Source organism: Onychostoma macrolepis, chromosome 25 (assembly GCF_012432095.1).
Source record: "Onychostoma macrolepis isolate SWU-2019 chromosome 25, ASM1243209v1, whole genome shotgun sequence".
Classification (NCBI taxonomy): Eukaryota; Metazoa; Chordata; class Actinopteri; order Cypriniformes; family Cyprinidae; genus Onychostoma; species Onychostoma macrolepis.
In genome coordinates, this window is record NC_081179.1 from 23,805,396 (window position 1) to 23,827,961 (window position 22,566).

Here is a 22,566-nt window from a genome sequence, read left to right on the forward strand (position 1 = left end):
CCCATAACACACGATGTACTCGTTACATCGTAAGTAGAATGGCATCTACGCTAATATTTGTCTGTTTCTTTCCTAGTCTGTTTCTCAGTCCGTATCCGATCAGATAGTGGATCAGCACCAAGAGATGATGTCTACAGCCCTGATCGTCAGCGGAGACCAGGACACCCAGACGACCCCCAGAGACATATCCCCAGATATATCAACCAAAATAACAAAATAACTAAAATATAATAAAATACCTAACTACATAATACTACTATTGTTAGAAATTGCAACAAAATTAAAATAGAAATATAAACTTTTGAACTGCGGGTTTCGTCTGGTCAGAGGAGAACTGGCCCTCCGACTGAGCCTGGTTTCTCCCAAGGTTTTTTTTTCTCCATTCTGTCACAGAGGGAGTTTTGGTTCCTTGCCGCTGTCGCCTCTGGCTTGCTCAGTTGGGGACACTTAATTTCTAGCGATTATCGCCGATTTGATTGCACAGATACTATTTAAACTAAACTGAGCTAGACAGTGACATCTCTGAATTCAATAATGAAATGCCTTTAACTGAAAATTGAGTGTTTAATCTTATCATTATACATTACTGACACTCTATCCTCCAATTCGATACTGTTAAGTGCTTTGACACAATCTGTATTGTAAAAGCGCTATATAAATAAAGGTGACTTGACTTGACTGTGACTTGTCTCGACACCCTTCATATTCACACCTGAGAAGACAAAGGCCCGCACAATGAGCTGCATAAAGATCTTCATAATGAGCCATTCAGGCAGGTATGTGACTGAGAGGGAAGAGTTACAAGAAAGAATATGAGGACAAAATAAATTTATATATTTTTTTGTTAGTAGATTATTAAGAATATATTTAGCTATCACACAAAATAACTTGAGATTCACTTGCAAGTGCAGTTAAACAGTTTATTTGGAACAATCAAAGCTGACTATCAAAGCTGACTTTTTAGCATCATTACTCCAGTCAAATGATCCTTCAGAAATCATTTTAATATTCTGATTTGCTGCTCAAAAAACAGTTATTATAATTATTATTATTTTGAAAAGAGCTGAGGTTTTGCAGGTTTTTTTGATGAATAGAAAGTTCAGAAGAACAGCATCGTTTGTAACATGAAAATGTCTTTATCATCACTTGTGTGCTAAATAAAAGTTTTAATTTCTATATATACTGACTCCAAGCTTTTGAATGGTATAGTGTATATTGTTACACTTGGAGTAGTAATGATGCTGAAAATGTAGCTTTGATCACAGGAATAAATTATATTTTAAAATATATTCAAATAGAAAGCAGTTATTTTAAATAGTAAAAATATTTCACAATATTACTGCTTTAGCAAATACTTTATGTATTTTGGACATAAAGGCTTGGTGAGCAAAAAATAATTCTTTACAAAAACATTAAAAATCTTACTGTTCAAAAAGTTTGAACTGGTAGTGTGTCATTCCTGCAACAGATGCTGTCCAACAAGTGAAACAAGTCAATCATACCTGATATTTACGTGTTTTATTTAAGTGTTTCTGCTTCTTTCCATGGATTCAAGAAGAAAAAAACATAAACAGTAGTCAAGGAGTTTGTTTCACCATAGAATATCAGTGTAGTTGAACATTTGATGTTGGTACAGTGCTCTCAGAGGAAAACAGTTTGAAGAAAGTCATCAGGATTCATTTGTGGTGCAGATTCAATAAAATACAAACAACCCAAAAAAAAACAAAAAAACATTTGTGAGCATGTTAATATCAAGAGCATCTGTGTATATGTATATACGTATATGTGTATATATACATATATATATATATATATATATATATATATATATATATATATATATATATATATATATATATATATATATATATATAAGAAAATACATTTTATATCTGAGAAATTAATCATTATTGTTTAGCACGTTATTAGAATCTATTTCTGAACAGAGTAGGCTATTAACAAACAATAAACATGTTCTAAACATACTTAGACTCGTAGCATTCATCATGTTACAGTGTACACTCATATTACTTTTATTGTTTTATATAGAGCATGAAAACATCATTGCGCCATAAGAAATTTAAATACATTGAATTGCATATCATATTCAAAATGTTTTACACTATTTCAAACATTGTAGTCCGGGATTATGGTTTGGGAAAAACCCAACTATGATAGCCTAGTATGTATGATTTTATAGTAGCCTATGATATGACTCTGCAGCCATAGACTCAAGCATGCCTTGTACTATAAAAGGATGTAGCCTACTTTGTACTATAAAAAAATGATATTTTATGTCTGAGAAACTAATTAAAATATTAAAATATTTTAATAGCTATTAAAATATATTTGTGAACAGAGTATTAATAATAAACATGGTCTAAACATTCTTAGACGCGTAGGATTCATCATGTTGTAGTTTGGGGAAAACCCAACTAACTGTTAGTAAATGTGTTCAAGTTTATGTCACAATAACACGTTAACTAATGCAAAAAAGAAACATTACTTACTCATCAGATTGATCTCCTCTACTGGATGAAATCGTGTTCTTCTTTCAAGAGAAATCTTGCCTTTAATCAGCACGTCTTCTTCCAGAAACGAACAGTAGTCGTGATGAATGCTCTTTGATTGTGTTGGGCGTTTGCATGTGCGCATGTCCCACGTGGATATTTACATATGAACGGCGCGAGCCGCAGGATCACATTAGAGATAATGAGTCAGATGGGAAAGACTGAACATCGTGTTGGTTTCATATGGATTACTTCATCACAGAATGTTTGTTTTCTTGCTTCATTTTAAAGTAGACACTTCAAGCTTTCTGTAGATATAACTCCCATGTCTGTGTGCTGAGTATTTGCTGAGTTATTGCTGACGCGTTTCTAAAAGCAGTTCGCAGAGACGGAGAAGACAGAGAGCGCACCCTGTTTGTTTTCTTTATTCTTCAAAAGCGCAAAGTTTAGTTGTTGTTATGAGTGTATACAAATAAAAGTAGACCCTTTACAGATTCGATTGATGTATTGCTCTTATCTGTACGATCAAAACTGAAAGTGTAATTTAAGTTCTTTTCGGCGTTATCAGGAGATTATGCCACAAAACGCATATATGCGTTTGTCGACCCCATTGTCTCCTTTTTTGGGGATCAAGGTTAAAACTGCTCTCCGACAACTTAAAGGAAGAGTCTCTCTTTCAATACTTTCCACCAAAACATCATGAAAGTCCTGACCAATTAAGTTCCAAAGAGCCCTATAAAACTCAGCTGAAAGGCCGTCCCAGGTGACTTTCCAGGATTCAACTCCTGGACAGCTCTCGAAAGTTCAGCCATTGTCAAAAGGCTCTCAAGATCCTTCTTGTCCTTCATTGATAATTGTAGTAAGTCACTCCATAAGAAGTTCGTCAGATTCTACTTCATTACATGGCCCTGCACAGTATAAATCTTCATAAAAGGAAACAGCAAAAGCATTTTCATTTGTGCTGTTAATACTCTTCTATCTGGGAGTTTCGGCTGATGAAGATGTTTATGCACTCTTGGTATCTTTTTAATTTAAACGAGTGAACTTTGCCCTTAAAAGGGCAGTTTTGCCTTGTTCTTCCGCCAAGCTGCGTAGAAGAAATTTATTCCTGTCGAAGGAGTCAGTGGAAATGAAACCTGTAGTACTATAACTGCTTTGTCCAAGGATCTCTTGTTCAAGAGCTTTCATTTTCTCTAGCAGGGCACCCCTGCTATGTGCAGTAAACTGCTGGCAAAATTTTTTATCTGCACCTTGCCCACATCCCACCATTGACTTAAAGATGGGAAATTTGCTCTCTCCTCTCTCCAAGCATTCCAAAAAAGGTGAAAAGAGTGAATCAAGCAGTGATCCTGAAGTTACCTATTATCGAAGTGCCAGAGTGGTTTATACGATTTTGTGGACTCAACAGAAATCGCCATTGAAATGTAATGATGGTCTGAGAGAAAAGTAAGTGAAATAGAATTTCTAAAAAATCTTCCCCTATTACATGCTTCAGTATAAAAACGATCAAGCCTGGCTCCTGACATATTATTTGAGTTCACTTTCATCCAAGTATACTGTCTAAGCCCAGGAAACGTGTCTCTCCACAAATCAACAAGATTATAATAATCAACTATTTTTTTAAGTGCGTTAGCTGAAGAAGGATGTGGTTCATTATGATTCCGATCCAATTGCTGGTTTAAGGTTAAAAAAAAATAATACGCTCTCAGCCATCATTTGGAGCACATACATTAAACAGAGACAAAATTGCACCACCTAAAGTAAAATTCTTCCTGGTACTATCTCAAAACTCTTTAAAAAACCTCTAACCCGGGGTGAAAACAAAATTGCAACCCCTGTGCTAACATTTGTGCCATGACTCAAAAGCACATTACCCTTCCAATCGCTAAACCACTGTGACTGATTCTGCAAATCCGTGTGTGTTTCTTGAAGTAAAATCACATCAGCCTTTTTAAGAATTAAATAATTAAAAAGATCATTTCTTTTTACTGTACTACGACAGCCATTCATATTTAAAGACCCAATATTAAAAAAGGTCATGGCAATAATTACAATGGGGTAAAAAACAACCCAACACATTCGCTTTTTAACACTTTCCATAGAATCAATACTTTTTCAAACGCGAATTTAAACTTTTTCTAACTGTACTAACAAGTTTTTTTTAGCCTATAGCGTTTTGGTCTATCCAGTTTTTCTAAAGTCACCTTTCGCATTACAATAGCACCAGACTCAACAAAAAGTTCCAAATCAGGAAAATATTTTTCCAGATTGGGTTTTCTCTGATTCTTAGTAGCGTCCAGAAAATCATTTAACTGCTTAACTGTATAAAACGGAGATTTTAAATGGGAAGTCAAATAATTCCCCGCAGAATTTCCTTGTGAATTCCTTGTGATCATGCTCTTCTCCAGTATCTGGACATTCACATTCAGAGTCATTCTCAGATAAATCATCAGTTCTCTGTGACAACAGATCTATATCACACTGCACCAGGCTGCTGCCTTGTACTTGCAAGTTTTCAAGCTCATTTTGCTTTTCTAGATCTTTTGAACCACCAACTACCCCAGCAACATTTAGCTCCTCATCACCTTTCACACTTTTGTCCATGTGTACCAATAACAGAAGCACTGTCTGTAACTACAATCTCTTGTTCAATCACATTAGAGCCCTCTCCACTATTAGGTAATACAGCAGTTTCAGCTGGCTGTTCATTACCAATACTTTTTGCACCATTATTATCCACAGCAGTATTTAGGCCTCCCTGTTCTACTACAGAATTACATTCCTTCTCTTTTTCAGCCTCCATATTTAAAGGACACGATTGTTTTACATGGCCCTGTTTCCCGCAATTAAAACATTTAATTGAATCAACAGCGATAAAGATCGTATAATCCTTCCCATTCAACGTCAGTTTTACAGCAACCTCCAGATTTTGAAATTCAGTATTCAAAATCATGTATGTTTGAAGTCTAAATGACATGATATGCTTTAATTCAGTTTTTTTTAACCCAAGCGGTATCATTTTGATCAGTCCCATTAATTTGCCATAATGCACAAGCATGCGCTCAAGTGTATCATTTGAGATAAATGGAGGAACATTGGAGAGAACAACCTTTTTCGAGGGATTAGACAGTGGAAAAACTGGGACAAATACATCTTTCACTGAAAAACCATGTTCAACCAAATCATTAACCATAGAGGTTTCCCTCAAAAAAATAACAACTGCCTTGTTCATTCTCGATGCAGACAAAATATTTTGTGCACCAACTGCATTACTAACAGCAATTAAACAATTTTCCACTGACACGGTCTCATCTGATAAACACTTGCACCCGTGGCGTGCAGTCAAGGACGCAAAGCCATCAGAATTCGATCCCATTGCTACTCTCTTTCGCCGACAAAGTCAGCAAATAAATATTAGAAAACTGCCACAGTTTCAATAAACTTTACCAATATGTACCTTAATCTAAAAAGAGGAAAGAGGAAAAAGTTTGAAACTCACTCAAACACGCCGCTCAGTCACTCACTCGCCTCCCGAACACTCCGCACATGCGCACAGAGAGAGACAGAGAGAGAGACAGCGAACCTGCGAACCGTGACAATTAGTGCAATTACAGTAGCCTAAGCACAGTAGCCTACAGAGTTTTAATTAAGTAATGCATTTATACTGTATTTTTCATGAAAATCCAAATAGAACTTAGTGATAGTGTGTGTATATATATATATATATATATATAAATCCACTAAAATTGTATGTAAAGTGATTGCAGCACACTTTTAAGCAATGCAATTATAAAACACTTTATCTGACTACATTTAAAATCAGTTTAAGTGTTAATGATAATTAGTTTATTTATATTAAGTGTACTTAAGTAGCACAGTTGGGAAAATGTACTTATAACTTAAATTATCAGTATATTTTAAATAAAATCAATTTAATTTAAACTTAGGATAACTATATAAAATGTACTAACATTGAACTAATTTTTAAATGATTCAAAGCTCACTTTTAAGAAATACACTAATAAAAGTCCTCTGTATATTTTTGCAGTAGTATACTTTATATCAATGCACTAAAAATCAATTTAAATCTCAGTGATATTTAGTATACTTTTGCAATTTAACTGAAGTACTACTGAAGTAGAAATATACTTTTAATTAGTGTATTTATATAACTTTTTGTATAACTTTTACCATTTTATTTAGCACAAAAAATAAGTGTGTACTACAAATGTACTTGCTGGTATTCAATTTTTTTTTTGTGCATTCAAGTGTATTTTTTTTCTCCTGGTAATTGTCATTCAGGAAATGTAGTGAATGTCTCTGTCTGTATTCCAGTCCAGATGAGCAGTGATGTTCAGACTGGAGTCAGTGTTAATCTGAACGCTCAGACGGGAGCGACTGTAAATGCTCCTGTACTCACTGGAAACACCTTCACATCAGTGACCTTCAACTACAGCACTGCAGGACACGGTACTGTCACTATAACTGCTGACTAGGGCTGAACGATTAATTGCATTTACGATAATATCGCAATATGAAAAAACGTGATTTTTCAACTGCAGAGGCTGCGATTACACTGTCACATGACACGCGAGAGTAAAGAGGTGTGTTCGACTTGAAGATCGATCGGTGAATGACATCAAAGTACGGCGAGAGAAAGCATAATATATTAATATTAAGACTTTTTCACATGGGATGTGGCAGTCGCGAATGTCTAGTTCATTTTCAATGGGAGACATGCGGAAAGCGGCAAACCGCAGGCGGTTTCGCTGTCGGCGCAGAGGTGGAGCGCAAGTGGTGCTCGTGCACCCAAAATCATGCCGCTTCGCAGCAGACGCCGTCAAAGATAAAAATATTTTATCTTTTTGTAAGAGGCAGCGGCAGCCACGTCGGCTTTAACCAATTACTGAACAGAATATTAACACCCAATCATAGAACATTTCACTGAGCTCATGTGTTGAAAACATGATGAGATATACCGTATTGACCCGAATATAAGACAATGTTTTTTTCTTGGAAATACATCTGAAAAAACTTGGTCGTCTTATATTCGGGGTCTAGACTTTGACATGTCAGTAATACACCCACAACAATAGGTGGCGCCAAAAACGCATAAAACGAGTGTGCCATGAAATATGTAATGTAATGTGTGTTGTAAAGATCAAAAGAAAAAGAAAAGCTTACAGCGGCAGGAGTCGTGACTGTCATGTTAGCCTGATGGGAACAAACTTCCTCTGTAAGTGATTTTAAAACATGACAGTACCCAGATTTGAAGACTACAATAAGATTTCACTTCTACTGTTAATAAAATTTTAGTAGGCTACTATGAGATGGATAGCCTAAATGTGATATAATTCAGATGGGCTACCTGTTATTTTTATGGTATATCAAAAAGTGTATATTTTTCAATGTCATTGTTGGTACATTTTACCAGTATTTACCATACTTTCAAAACAAAAATTAAAATAGGAAAAATATGCAATTTGAAAATAATTTAAGAAAAAATGTGTTTTACAGAGAGAAAAAAACAACAAAAAAAAAAACAAGATTTGGTACATTTGGAAAAAGGGGGATCGTCTTATAATCAGGGTCGTCTTATATTCGGGACAATACGGTATATTCTTATTTATTTATTTAAAGTCTGTCTAAAGTTAACAGACAGTGTTTAAAAAGTGCAATCCACATGTTTACATATGTTTATTACAGTGACTTTGAATTAATTACCTAAATACTGAGTGTGGTAAAGCCACAGATTTGTTTTTATATTTCTGCAATCTACTTTAGTTTGTGTGATTTGTTACTGACTTTCATAATAATGTTTACACTAGGCTTATTTGTCAGTGCTTTATGTTGTCATAATTATTACATGCTTACAAGGCTGGAAGTTCAACAAATCAGTCAATATACTACTGTGATTGTAGTTGTTAAATAATGTCATTCATATTAATTCATGCATCACCTAATTTCATCGTAACATATAGGCCTGGCCTACAGAAAAGAACATTTATGTTTAATCTATCTGATATTGTGTTGGTCATACTATACAATGATTTAAAAAGCTTTAAAAAAAAATTGCATATTAAATCGCAATATTGGTAAAAAAAAAAAATAATTGCAATTCGATTATTTTCCAAAATCGTTCAGCCCTACTGCTGACTGAGACACACTGCTTATTAGCAGTCAGTAAAATAAAGCTGAGTGTTTGTGAACCCTATTCCTGTTAAAGTTCATGTAAGATAAACTCACACACAAAGAAGATGAAGACAAATAGTCCTTTAATATAACCTTGAACAAAGAAAAACGATAATGCAGCAGGTAGGAAAAAAAGGAAAAGAAACATACATCACTTGAAATATAACTCCTTATAAAAATACAAAGGAGGCTGTGTGACATTTCTTCACTCACGCGTTCTCTATGGTGACTGAACATAAGGGAAGTGAATGGTGACTCATGATACACTCAGGAGGAGAATAACAGGGAGGACTGTGAGACACCTCTAAATATCTCAGTTCATTTATGGTAATATTGTTCATAGGCAGATATGCTTTACAGTATTTTCTTTCATGTATCTGTATATTTTGTCACACATTTTTTTAGTTCTTTTTTACTTTTCTACTCACTGTAATTTTTCTCTCTTCTCACAGAGCCACAAAAACTCTCAGAGACGGCAGAGAAACACACCGAAAAACAAGGTCTTATCAGTCGTATTCAAAACTTTTTTCACAATTTTCACTGTATAAATCACAGTTAGAGTAAGAATATCAGTGGCAGTGACCTAAACACTGTCATGCAATGGTGTTGTTCATAATGTTGGGCAGATCAGGTTTGGGAGCATTATTAATATTAGAACAGAGGTGAAATGTGAGGAGTGATGTACTTTATCACCAGATATAACCAGATTGACCTCCTCAACAGCCAGAAACTTCAGCCAACCACCGTATGTGACCAGCACTGACCGCGCCAGTATACCTTATATACACAGAAACAGTGCGTTCACTGCCAGCTGTTCCTGAAGCACTGTCCTCTGTACGGAGTTTACAAATTACACATTGAAAAAAGTAAATATGCCTGGGTGACTTGATTTGAAAGCTTAAATCCACCAGAGTAATATATTTATGAAACATTTTGTGAATTAAATTGAAAACTTCAGGAATGTATTACCAATTCATTTAAGTCAAGTTATTTCACTCAGCGGCCATCTTTGAAACGCCTCTCGTTCAACTATTCCAGTCATGAAAGTACAGCTCTTATGTCTCTGAATGAGGAATATCTAATTCTCCAAAGCTATTCACCATGCTTATGATTACATTTGAAATCAACAATGAAACCTGACAACAAGTGTCTCATGAGATTAGTTTCTTATGCTGCTCAAATAGTGTTAAAAAGAAGCTTATTTTTCAGGTTAGACCAGTCATTGCACACACACGGTCCTAAGAGCACATCTCAGGATGCTGACTGTTTCTATTAGGGATGTGCATCTCCATAACTGATGCGATGCGATACGCATCTCGATGCATAGCCAACGATACGCTACATTGAAGATACATATGAAGCAGCTAGCGATGCGATGCGATACGATTGACCCCTGTTACGATGCAGTGCGAATCAATACGATTCGATTCAACACAATGCGATTCGATGCAATGGGAAAAATATGATCGCTTTTATTTCTTTGGTTCAGGCAGACAGCAAATCATAAATTAACTTATGTGTCTTCTGACTTCTAACGCCTCGAGGCTTGTTTCATAAAACAAGTTTACCAAATAGGCCAGGCTTATATTTCAGTTAGTCTGACTCACTGTCGAATGATTTGATTCCATAAAGCAAATTAAACAAACTGTGGCTACTTATGCTGGAAAGCTAACCTGATTCAGGGCAGGCAAACTGTCAGGCTAAGCTGAGCTCCTCTAACAATGACTACGTTTACATGGACATCAGCAATCTAATTATTTACCTTATTCTGAATAAGACAATATTATGATTACGGTGTTTACATGAGTTGCTTTTAGAATAATCCTTTCATGTTCCCGTTTTACATGTTATAGTACATAGATCGATTAATAGCGTCAACACGCAATGCCATTTGACGTCTCCTCCAGAATTTCACATATAAACATAGTTTGTCTTCGTGATGATACCATATACAGTTTTGGGTGTTTCATTTTTAATTTTATGAAAGCTTCAAGTGCAGTTAATTACCCAGCCAGCACACTTATGTGGGGCCCAGATGGGTGGCTCCTGGGCTCTCTAACTGGGCCCCAGCCAGTTTTGTCCTCAGTTTCCATATGGGCCCCACATGGGTCAGCCCAGATGAAACAATGAAATGAACTCTGCTCAGTATGCATACTACAGATTGCTAAAAAACAGCACATTAAGACTGAAGCAGTTCATTAGATAATTAAGTGATTAATATAGTACTGATTGAGCATTAGTGACAAACACCTGCTTAAGAAAAAAGAGACGAGCAGAAACACAACAACTACTATTGACTTCCAGCCACAGCCTGCAAAACAACTGAAGATAAAAGACATTAAATCTCTGAAGATCTCAGCAGAGGAAGATTAAACAACTCCACAAACAGCATTACTAGCGTCATTATTACTAACCAGACTGACGTTATTTCTGTCAGATTGTCTGGAGAAACTCTTATTGAGAAATACAGAGGTTCAGATGTTGATGTGTTATTGAAAGTAAGAGTTTGGTTTGAAGTTACCATTATGGTGAATAACGTTTGCTTTAATAGAGCTCTTGACTCTTATGCTCCTCTATATGCTTGTTTTCTTTGCCACATGTTTTTAGAAAACATGTTGTGTGCAAAGACAGCTAGACTCAAAGGTTATCAGCTGATAATGGTTGTTCATTGATGGTTGTATAGATTTTAACGTTATAAAGCAGTCTTTCTCGTAGAGCTCATCACTGTTTGGAAGTGGCTTGTTATGATCAACAAATTACATTTTCACATTACTAACCCTAAGGGGAAAAAAAAACACCAGATTTGAAATTCTGAATTTGGGTTTTTAACTGTCAGTTCTTTCAGACACACAGACATCAAGAATCAGTGTACGAATCTCAATAACGGTGACGCAATTCATGCTGTAATGCATGCTGGGAGCCATGGTTGACTTTTGTGTGCTGCACCCAGAATGCATTGCAGAATGAATCATGTCACCGTTGTTGAGATTCATACACTGATTCTTGATGTCTGTGTGTTTGTGAGCAGGAGCTCAAAGCATTTTGTGAAAGATATATGCATTGTTGAATGTATACATGTACACTCACATGTCAAGTGTTATTAATGTGAAGTTATTATCACATCACCTGTACCATTAGAAATCAGTCTCTAGAATCAGGCCATTACTTGATGATTATATCTTCATCATCACAGTTTTTTCTTACTTGTTTTGCCATAGCAAACACAGTTAAAGCAACCAGAGAAAAACTAAAGTTAAAACTTTAAGGGCCAACCACCCAACTATAACAAATGCTATTCTACATAATGGTGACAAATATACTTTTCAATAAAACCAACATCTGTTCCTCTGTAATTCTCAAAAACTTTTGTAGAAGTCTGACAGAAATAACGTCAGTCTGGTTAGTAATAATGACGCTAGTAATGCTGTTTGTGGAGTTGTTTAATCCTCCTCTGCTGAGATCTTCAGAGATTTAATGTCTTTTATCTTCAGTTGTTTTGCAGGCTGTGGCTGGAAGTCAATAGTAGTTGTTGTGTTTCTGCTCGTCACTTTTTTCTTAAGCAGGTGTTCGTCAATAATGCCTAATCAGTACTCGTTTAATCACTTAATAATCTAATGAACTGCAGTGCTGCTTCAGTCTTATTTTTAGCACTCTGTAGTATGCATACTGGGCAGAGTTCATTTCATTGTTTCATCTGGGCTGACCCATGTGGGGCCCTCATGGAAACTGAGGAAAAAACTGGCTGGGGCCCAACTAGATAGCCCAGGTGCCACCCATCTGGGCCCCACATAAGTTTGTTGGCTGGGTATTTGTACAGTTGACCACTGCTGTGTGTATATCCTGTCGCAAAATGCGGCAAAAAGTCCTACACGACTGTAATAGTGTGATTAAGGTATTTACATGTCTGTATTGCACTTCAATAATGTGACTAAAATAAGAATACTCCATGTCTTAATTCGATTTCTGTTTACTTTGATTATGACTTTAGCCGGATTAAGGTAATCAAAAATCTCTGTTTACATGGTAGACTCTTAATCAGAGTATTGTCTTAATCGTATTAAAATCGGAGTATTGATGTCCATGTAAATGTAGTCACTGACCAATAGGAATGCAATGATATTACCACTGACTCTCTCACATACAATCATAGCCATGCAGCATTTCTCTCTGGTTTTATAACATAACAATCACTAAAACTAAAAGTTAAAATCACTAAATTTAAACTACATTTTAATTGCTTTAAGAAACACACATTAACTCATGTGAGTTTAGTAATTATGACTGTATCAGCTTACATTTTATTTACCCATTACAATAGTCCCTTTACAGTCACTGCTATCATAAAATGCATATTTGACTCAGAATTATTGCGCTCCATCTGTTTAGCGCACAGCAGCGCTCGTCCACTCGCGTATGCCTCGCCAAGACCCCACTCCTGACAGCAAAATGGATATATTTGCATGACTTTCCAACATTTACAGATGAAAATTATACTTGTGACATGTCAGTTATGCACGGAGGAAAACACAGCGTCTCAAATGCATTAAACAGCACAAATATATTCGCTGTTTACCATAGTGGATTTGATCCATGATCGACATTAAGGGCTGCTTAAGAATAAGCGTGCACAAATTAGTGAGATTGTGTGAACTTACATTGTCGTTTATAACAGTTTTAGCCTGTGTAACAGAGTGAACAGAGGAAGCTTGCGGATCCATATGCAAGCTTTATTCCAAAACGTGGTCACAAAAAGGCAGGATTCAAACAATGGCAAACAGGTAAAACACAGGCAAGACAAAGAGTAATCCTAGGGCAAGCATGGGTCTACGATTGGCGAATAATATCCAAAGGGCTTGAGAAGAGGGGTAGTCCAATCACATGAGCAATAATCCAAATGAGGTACAAACAGAGTCCGAACGGCGAGACAAGGGTTAATCCAAGATACACAGGCAGGAATAAGGGAACAGGAAAAAAGGCAACACGAACTGACAAGACTAACTAGAACAGGAGACTAGACTCAATAAAGCAGCTATCACTTGATGAGTGATAAACGCAGAACAATACTGGAGATTAAACAAAAACACAGAATGGCTAGGTAAAGCAGCTAACACTAGGGGAGTGCTAAATGCTAGAACAATACTCAGCGATCTGACTGAGGAAGTCCATGGCTTAAGTAAAGTGTGTGATGGGACTCAGCTGTGTGATCAGTGCAATCAGCTGTGTGTGTGTAGTCAGTGCATTGGATGATGGGAATTGTAGTCTGAGGGTGACATCCAACAGTTAGTGTAGTGCAAGAGTCAATGTGGTGAGCGAGTGACCTCTGGTGGTGAGTGAACAGAAGTTCATAGACCAGATTCGTGACAGCCCGATTGATTTGTTAGGTTATTTCAAGTCAGGTTTTGGACTTTAATCCCAGTTTTTCCTCGGGTCTCCGCAGTGTTGTTGTGATTCATCATATGCACGTGCAGCGGTGATGAGAGAACGCGCTTGAGACACAGTTTCGAGAGGAGAAATCAATCTACATATAACATATTGGTCACAGATTATTGGTCACTTTCTAAACAATAAAAGTGTAGCGTATCCACTAGCAATTATATATAAATAAATTGTTTTAGACCGATACAAATATGTTAGAAACGATGCATCGCGATACAAATGCCAACTTGTATCCGATGCACACTTTTTAAACTTTTTTTGCCGATGCACCAAGCGAATCGGGGAATCTTCCCATCCCTAGTTTCTATAGCAACCAGAGATTCTTAATGCAGCTGCAGTGACACAATGACTTTCCCAATTAACAACTGGCTCTTTTATTTAGAAGCAGGACTATTCCACCATATTGTGCCTTGCACTTTCTCCCATTCAAGTATTATATGTACTGTACATCATCTTTGTATATTTAAAGTCTTTGGTGTTACTTTCAAAAGTCGTTTAATTACAATATGTTGAATGAATTCTGAAGAGATCATGCTGATGTAAAAGCTTTGTCATGTTTCTTAAAAAAAGAAATCTGTTTTTTTTTTTTTTTCTGTTTTGTTAACTCAGTCATCTTTTATAACAGCAGATTTGATTCTGAAAAAATTCTTGGAAACTCACAAATCCAACATGAGGAATAAAGCAGAGTGTATTTTTGAGTGCAAAAAAGAAAAAGAAGCAGATCTCCGGGCTGTTTACACAGAGCTCTTCATCACAGAGGGAGATATGAAAGATGTCAATCAGGAACATGAGATTCTGAAGATTGATGATGCTTTCAACAAGAACAAACAAACACAGGACAAACCAATCAAATGCAATGATATATTTACATTATTAAGGGAAAACAAATCAAGTGAAAAGATTGTGCTGACCAAGGGAGTCGCTGGCATTGGAAAAACGGTCTCTGTGCCAAAGTTCATCCTGGACTGGGCAGAAGGTGAAGCCAATCAGGATATACACGGTGCATTCCTGCTTCCATTCAGAGAGATTAACTGCATTAAAGACAGAGAGTTCAATCTCCATGAGTTTCTGCGGAAATTTTATGCTGAACTGGAGGGCCTGGAGAAAACAGTTATTTAAGGAATGCAATCTAGCATTTATTTTTGATGGACTTGATGAGAGTCGCTTGTCTTTGAAATTTAAAAGAGAAACACTGAACAATGTTGAGGAAAAATCATCTGTAGATGTGCTCTTCACAAGTCTGGTCAAAGGGACTCTGCTTCCATCAGCTCTGGTCTGGGTGACATCACGATCAGGGGTGGCAGCCAATCAGATTGATTGATTCTGAGTATGTGGGTTTGTTCACTGAGGTGCGAGGATTCACTGACCAACAGAAGGAGGAGTACTTCAGAAAGAGAATCACAGATAAGACCCTGGCTGACGGAATCATCTCACACATTAAGACGTCTTGTAGTCTCTACATCATGTGCCACATTCCTGTGTTCTGCTGGATCACAGCCACAGTACTTCAGAATATTCTCATCAAGAACAGTGAAGACAACATCAGCACAACACTCACTGAAATGTACATCCACTTCCTGCTGATACAGATGAACATGAAGAACCAGAAGTATGATGAAAAGACAGAAAGACAACGTACAAAGCTCTTACGTTCAAATAGAGAGATGATTTTGAAGCTAGCCAAGCTAGCGTTTGAACAGCTGAAGCAGGAAAACATTGTGTTCTATGAGGAAGATCTGGAAGCATGTGCTATTGATGTGAGTGAAAACTTCACAGGATTGAAGAGTGAAGAGTTCACAGGAATGATCACTGAGATGTTTAAGATGGAATATGGACTTCATGAGAAGAAGGTCTTCTGCTTTGTGCATCTGAGTGTTCAAGAGTTCCTCGCTGCAGTGCATGTGTTCCTCTGTTACCTGAACAAGAACATGCAGGAGCTTCAGTTTTTCTTTGATAAGCCCACAGAAAATATCACATTACATGAGCTACTGCAGAAGGCTGTTGATAAAGCCATGAAGAGTAAGAGAGGACATCTTGACCTGTTCCTGCGGTTTCTGATGGGCATTACACTGAAATCCAGTCAAAACCTGCTCAAAGGTCTGATCAAACACATTGAAGAAACCACAGAGAGCATCACACAAACAACTCAATACATTAAACAAGTGCAAAACAAGAAAATCTCAGATGAAGCTTCAGTCAACCTATTCTACTGCTTACTTGAACTCAATGATCATTCATTATATAAGGAAATCCAGCGATACCTCAGTTCAAATGTACATCCAGGAAGAGACCTTTCATCTTCAATGTGCACCGTGCTGACCTACATACTGCTGATGTCAGAGAAGGTGCTGGATGAGTTCAACCCAAAGAGGTTCACTTCAAAACAATCAGACTACAAGAGACTCATTCCAGCTATGAGATGCTGCAGAAAAGCCTTGTGAGTAATTTCACTGACTGTTGTGTGATGAAATGTTTTATTCTAACATCACTAAAGAATTAAATATTATGTAAAAGATCTTGTTGTTCTGATTATGAAGGGTAAAATAAGTTATTGCAGAAAAACTGAACATCAGAAAATAACTCGCATAACCTTCTGTTTTGGCAGATTTGACGGCTGTGGTCTTGATGAAACATGCTGTGAAACTGTATCTTCAGCTCTCCAATCATCAAACTGTCATCTGACAGAGCTGAACCTGGGTGGCAATCACCTGCAGGATTCAGGAGTAAAGCTGCTTTCTGATGGACTGAAGAGTCCAGACTGTCAGCTGAACACACTGAGGTTTGACATTCACTGAATCACTGTTACAATATGAGGATTAATTGGCGTTTCATAACTATAGCTAGCAGATTATCCCATTTATATTGTAGAATGAATGTATCAGTGATTCAATGTATTCAGGGCACAAGGCAGGCAATGTCTACTCAAAAACCTGATTAGAAAACAATCAGGGTTTCCAAGTATCCTGAAAAACCTGGAATTTTGTAATGTATTTTTCCAATTATGAGAAATGAAATAATACCTAAATTTCCTTAAGTGATTCTTTTGAACAGTTTGTTTCATTTTACAATTTCATGTCAATTTAAAACATGTTCCCTTTCTTTATGCATTTATTATAGTAGCTCTGTCACAATTTCATGTCAATTTAAAACATGCTCCCTTTCTTTATGCATTTATTATAGTAGCTCTGTTTTCGCTTCGTCAGTCAAATCCTTTGCACATATTTATATTAATTTCTTATATTATATTACTTGCCTCATTTCAATAAGACAGATTCAGTGTGTTGATAACGTGAACCGTTGTGACCAGATCACTGAGTCAGTGAGTTGAACTGGATCAAATTGTTCATGAGATTTGCTGAAAACTTAACACTCAGGAGTTGATCCTGAGGGATTTTTTGAACCTTGGAGATTTATTTTATATGCCCTGACATTTGTGCTCATTTCTGTTACTAATACCATTTTAATGTATTTTTAATGTCTACCATTTTAATCCTTATGTTGTATTTAGGACAAACATGCAGTCCAGATTATAAACCTGATAAACACATTAATATGGCTGGTTGTTTTTTTCTCTTCACAGGCTGTATGGCTGTAATCTCACTGCTCAGTCTTGTGAGAGTTTGTCATCAGCTCTACAATCCTCAAACTCTGTTCTGAGAGAACTGGACCTGAGTAACAATGACCTGCAGGATTCAGGAGTGAAGCTGCTTTCTGATGGACTGCGGAGTCTAAACTGTCAGCTGGAGATCCTGAGGTCTGATTTCAAACACTTTCATTGATTTTTTTTTTTTCATTAGTCATTCAAAATCACATTGCTAAGATGTATTCTGTGTGCAATTACTGTTTTTCTCTTTCAGGTTATCCATATGTAATCTCACTGCTCAGTCTTGTGAGAGTATGTCATCAGTTTTACAATCCTCAAACTCCTGTCTGAGAGAGCTGGACCTGAGTAACAATGACCTGCAGGATTCAGGAGAGAAGCTGCTTTCTGACGGACTGAAGATAAACTGTAAGCTGGATATACTGAGATAAATTGTTTTCCATAAAATGATTAACAACATGCTACCACATTTAGTTTGAGAGTGAAGCATGACACCGTATTCATTAACCCAAAAAATCTATGGAAAAATAGTCCAATTTGAAAAATAGTGAATATTAACCATTGCTAATAGCAAAATGATCAAAACAGTATTACATTCAGAGAAAATTCAATAATGCTACAAAAATATAACAAATATAAAAACATATGATAAATAATAGTCAAGTGAAGTTGCCATTATTTATACAGTGCTTTTAACAATGCAAATTGTGTCAAAGCAGCTTTACAGTATTAAATAGGGGAAATAGTGTGTCGTTCTCCTCTGGCCAGACAAATCCAGCAGTTTAATTACAACTGCAGCCGAGTCAGTTTGTGCAGAGGACTCATCTGGTTCCCGTGGTCTTGTCCCAATGGCCATCTAGGTAATGAGGTCTTCGGGGGGGATCAGTCTCAGGGGCACATCTATTTGTCCTGATGTCCGCTGGCGTTCAGGGCTGTAGAGGTCATCTCTAGGTGCTGATCCACCATCTGATCTGGATACGGACTGGATCGGGTGGCTACGATGACCTCGGAATAAGAAAGAAACAGACTAATATTAGCGTAGATGCCATTCTTCTTACGATGTAACAAGTACATCGGGTGTTATGGGAAGTGTTCCCGGTTCCGGCTGACCCAATTAATGCAGCCTAACAATCCGGATTTGAATATTAGAAGTGTATTCGTGTGTTATGTGTAAACCAGGTTAAAGAGATGGGTCTTTAATCTAGATCTAAACTGACAGAGTGTGTCTGCCTCCCGAACAGTGTTAGGGAGATTGTTCCAGAGTTTGGGTCCTAAACAAGAAAAGGATCTTCCGCCCGCAGTTGATTTTGATATTCTAGGTAGTATCAAATGGCCAGAATTTTGAGAACGCAGCAGACGTGGAGGACTATAATGCAATAAGAGTTCGCTCAAGTACTGAGGAGCTAAGCCATTCAGGGCTTTATAAGTAATTAACAAGATTTAAAAATCTATCCGATGTTTGATAGGGAGCCAGTGCAGTGTTGACAGAACCGGGCTAATATGGTCATACTTCCTGGTTCTAGTAAGAACTCTAGCTGCTGCATTTTGAACTAGCTGTAGTTTGTTTATTAAGCGTGCAGAACACCCAATAAAGCATTACAATAATCTAACCTTGAGGTCATAAAGGCATGAATTAACATTTCTGCATTTGACATTGAGAGCATAGTATGGAGTGAATATTGTGCCAAAATTATACAAACAAATCCAGTGTTTTGCAAATAAACACAATCTGCTTTGCAAAGAAAAACCCGACTTTCAAACAAACGCAAAGTGATTTGCAAATACAAAACTCTATTTGAGAGAAAATGCAGAGGTATGGACAAATATATGTATTGTGTGTTACAACTGTGAAACTCATTTGCCTTTTTATGAGGAAACGGCTTGATTTTCTCACACGCGTGCGGGTAGATTTTCTCACAAATGCAATTGAGCAACTTTCTTTTCCAAAAACAGCAGATGGCACTGTCGGTCAATTTACACTAGTCTCCCGAGACCCGAAACACCTCTTTACCTTTTCAGACCAATATGAGTGGGGAACAGGTGAGTTTCTGTCTTACTATCTCTATAATTAACCATTTAGGTGTTTTCACAAAGAGACCCTACTGCAGTGTCAGTGAAATTCACAACAAGTGATGTAAAGTTGTTAACATGATTGATTAGTTAAAAAACCAGTAGTGACATGGCTAAACATTTAGCTAGGCAGTCTTTCTCTATAAAAACTGATCCATTCTCCGTACCTCTTATCCTCTGTTGGATCGCAGGATATAGAATATACATATATATTGATACAATTGTTCAACATTCAAAACAATGCAGGGGTATAACAATATATCGTGTCACAATATTTTGTAATACTAAAATGCAAATGTATTATGGATAGCGACAATATTGTGTACCAAAAATGAAAGCTTAGACAATTTAATTTAGTATCAGATATAGTAATATCACCCAAGAGGTCATTAATTATTAATTTTAAAAAAAAGAAAACAAATCACATTATTTAGTACAATATCTAAAACTTTTTAAATGATGTAACACTGTGCAATTATTTGTTTAAAATAATTACATATTTTTTAGCTAAGCAAAATGTTGAATATTTCTGTTCTGGTGTCACTCTTGTCCTGTGAATTGGGGAGAAGGATCAAGTTCACGCTGATATAATACTAAATTCAGCATTTTAATAAACAGTGGTTTAATAAACAGCTTGAAGACATACTCTGGACAGCGAGGACTCTTCTCGGAGTGACTCAGATGACGAACGTTTGCATTTTAAAGAGCCACTAATATAATTCCTGACAGTAGCCTTTTATTCTTAACTTCATGAGTTAAAATGTTGCTCGGCCATATATAAAAAGCTACATATTTTTAGTTGGATTTTTCCAAACAGGCTATTGTCAGACTAAAATCTGCCGATTGGTTGAAATATGAAATATCTCCTTACAGGCCACTTTTAGTTTTAAATGTTGTACAAGGCATGTATATGAACTATGCTATATATAGACATAAATATGATAATAAACTATGATATCCCATATTAAAATTAAAGTTGGTTTTACTAATAGTAAAAGTGTGGTAACCATGCTTCTTTGCAGGTTACCATTTCTATATAGGCAGCTTTACTACAAATACCATGCTATTTATTTAGTAAAACCATGGTTAATTTTCATAAGGGATATTAATGTTTAGATTATATTTCATTACATTTATATAGCTGAATCACAATAAAGCTCACCTGAACTTTAACTAGTTTGATTATAGTAGCCTATTTGTATAATTAGATTAGCCTGCTCCTTTCAGTAGGTTGTCTATGTGTAGTTTTACTTGTTTAAACTTATATTACAACATTTCTCTCCACTGTAGGCTATGTCTCAACATATATAGCAGAATGACAATAAATCGTAAAAATAAAATTCAAAACGCTTTCATTTTTGGTACACAATATTGTCGCTATCCATAATACATTTGCATTTTAGCAGAATGGATCAGTTTTTATAGAGAAAGACTGCCTAGCTAAATGTTTAGCCATGTCACTACTGATTTTTGAACTAATCAATCAAGTTAACAACTTTACACCACTTGTTGTGAATTTCACTGACACTGTAGATGGGTCGCTTTGTGAAAACACCTAAATGGTTAATTATAGAGATAGTAAGACAGAAACTCACCTGTTCCCCACTCATATTGGTCTGAAAAGGTAAAGAGGTGTTTCGGGTCTCGGGAGACTAGTGTAAATTGACCGACAGCGCCATCTGCTGTTTTTGGAAAAGAAAGTTGCTCAATTGCATTTGTGAGAAAATCAAGCCAAGTTTCCTCATAAAAAGGCAAATGAGTCTCACAGTTGTAACACACAATACATATATTTGTCCATACCTCTGCATTTTCTCTCAAACAGAGTTTTGTTTTTGCAAATCACTTTGCGTTTGTTTGAAAGTTGAGTTTTTCTTTGCCAAACAGATTGTGTTTATTTGCAAAACACTGCATTTGTTTGTATAATTTTGGCACAATATTCACTCCATAGCATAGGTCTCAATTTAGATATATTTTTAAGATGAAAAAATGCAGTTTTACAAATGCTAGAAACGTGGCTGAAAAAGGAAAGATTGCTATCAAATAGCACACCTAGGTTCCTAACTGATGATGAAGAATTCACAGAGCAGCCATCAAATATTAGACAGTGTCTAAATATACTGAATTCAACATCTTTAAAAGACAAATATTTTGTCATTGAAAATTTCTTAAAAATAGTAGTCAAGTCACCTTTATTTATATAGCGCTTTTACAATACAGATTGTGTCAAAGCACTTAACAGTATCAAATTGGAGGATAGAGTGTCAGTAATGTATAATGATAAGATTAAACACTCAATTTTCAGTTAAAGACATTTCATTATTGAATTCAGAGATGTCATTGTCTAGCTCAGTTTAGTTTAAATAGTATCTGTGCAATCAAATCGGCGATAATCGCTAGAAATTAAGTGTCCCCAACTGAGCAAGCCAGAGGCGACAGCGGCAAGGAACCAAAACTCCCTCTGTGACAGAATGGAGAAAAAAAAAACCTTGGGAGAAACCAGGCTCAGTCGGGGGGCCAGTTCTCCTCTGACCAGACGAAACCCGCAGTTCAAAAGTTTCTATTTCTATTTTAATTTTGTTGCAATTTCTAACAATAGTAGTATTATGTAGTTAGGTATTTTATTATATTTTAGTTATTTTGTTATTTTTGGTTGATATATCTGGGGATATATCTCTGGGGGTCATCCGGCGTCCTGGTCTCCGCCGACGATCAGGGCCGCAGACGTCACCTCCGGCGCCGACCCACCATCTGATCGGA

The 22,566-nt window shown here is 36.4% G+C and overlaps 1 pseudogene; it reads left to right on the forward strand.

The window, feature by feature from the left end:
* Nucleotides 1–6,832: 6,832 nt before the first annotated feature.
* LOC131533878 (NACHT, LRR and PYD domains-containing protein 3-like) overlaps nt 6,833–22,566 on the forward strand; it is a 33,009-nt pseudogene continuing 17,275 nt past the window's right edge.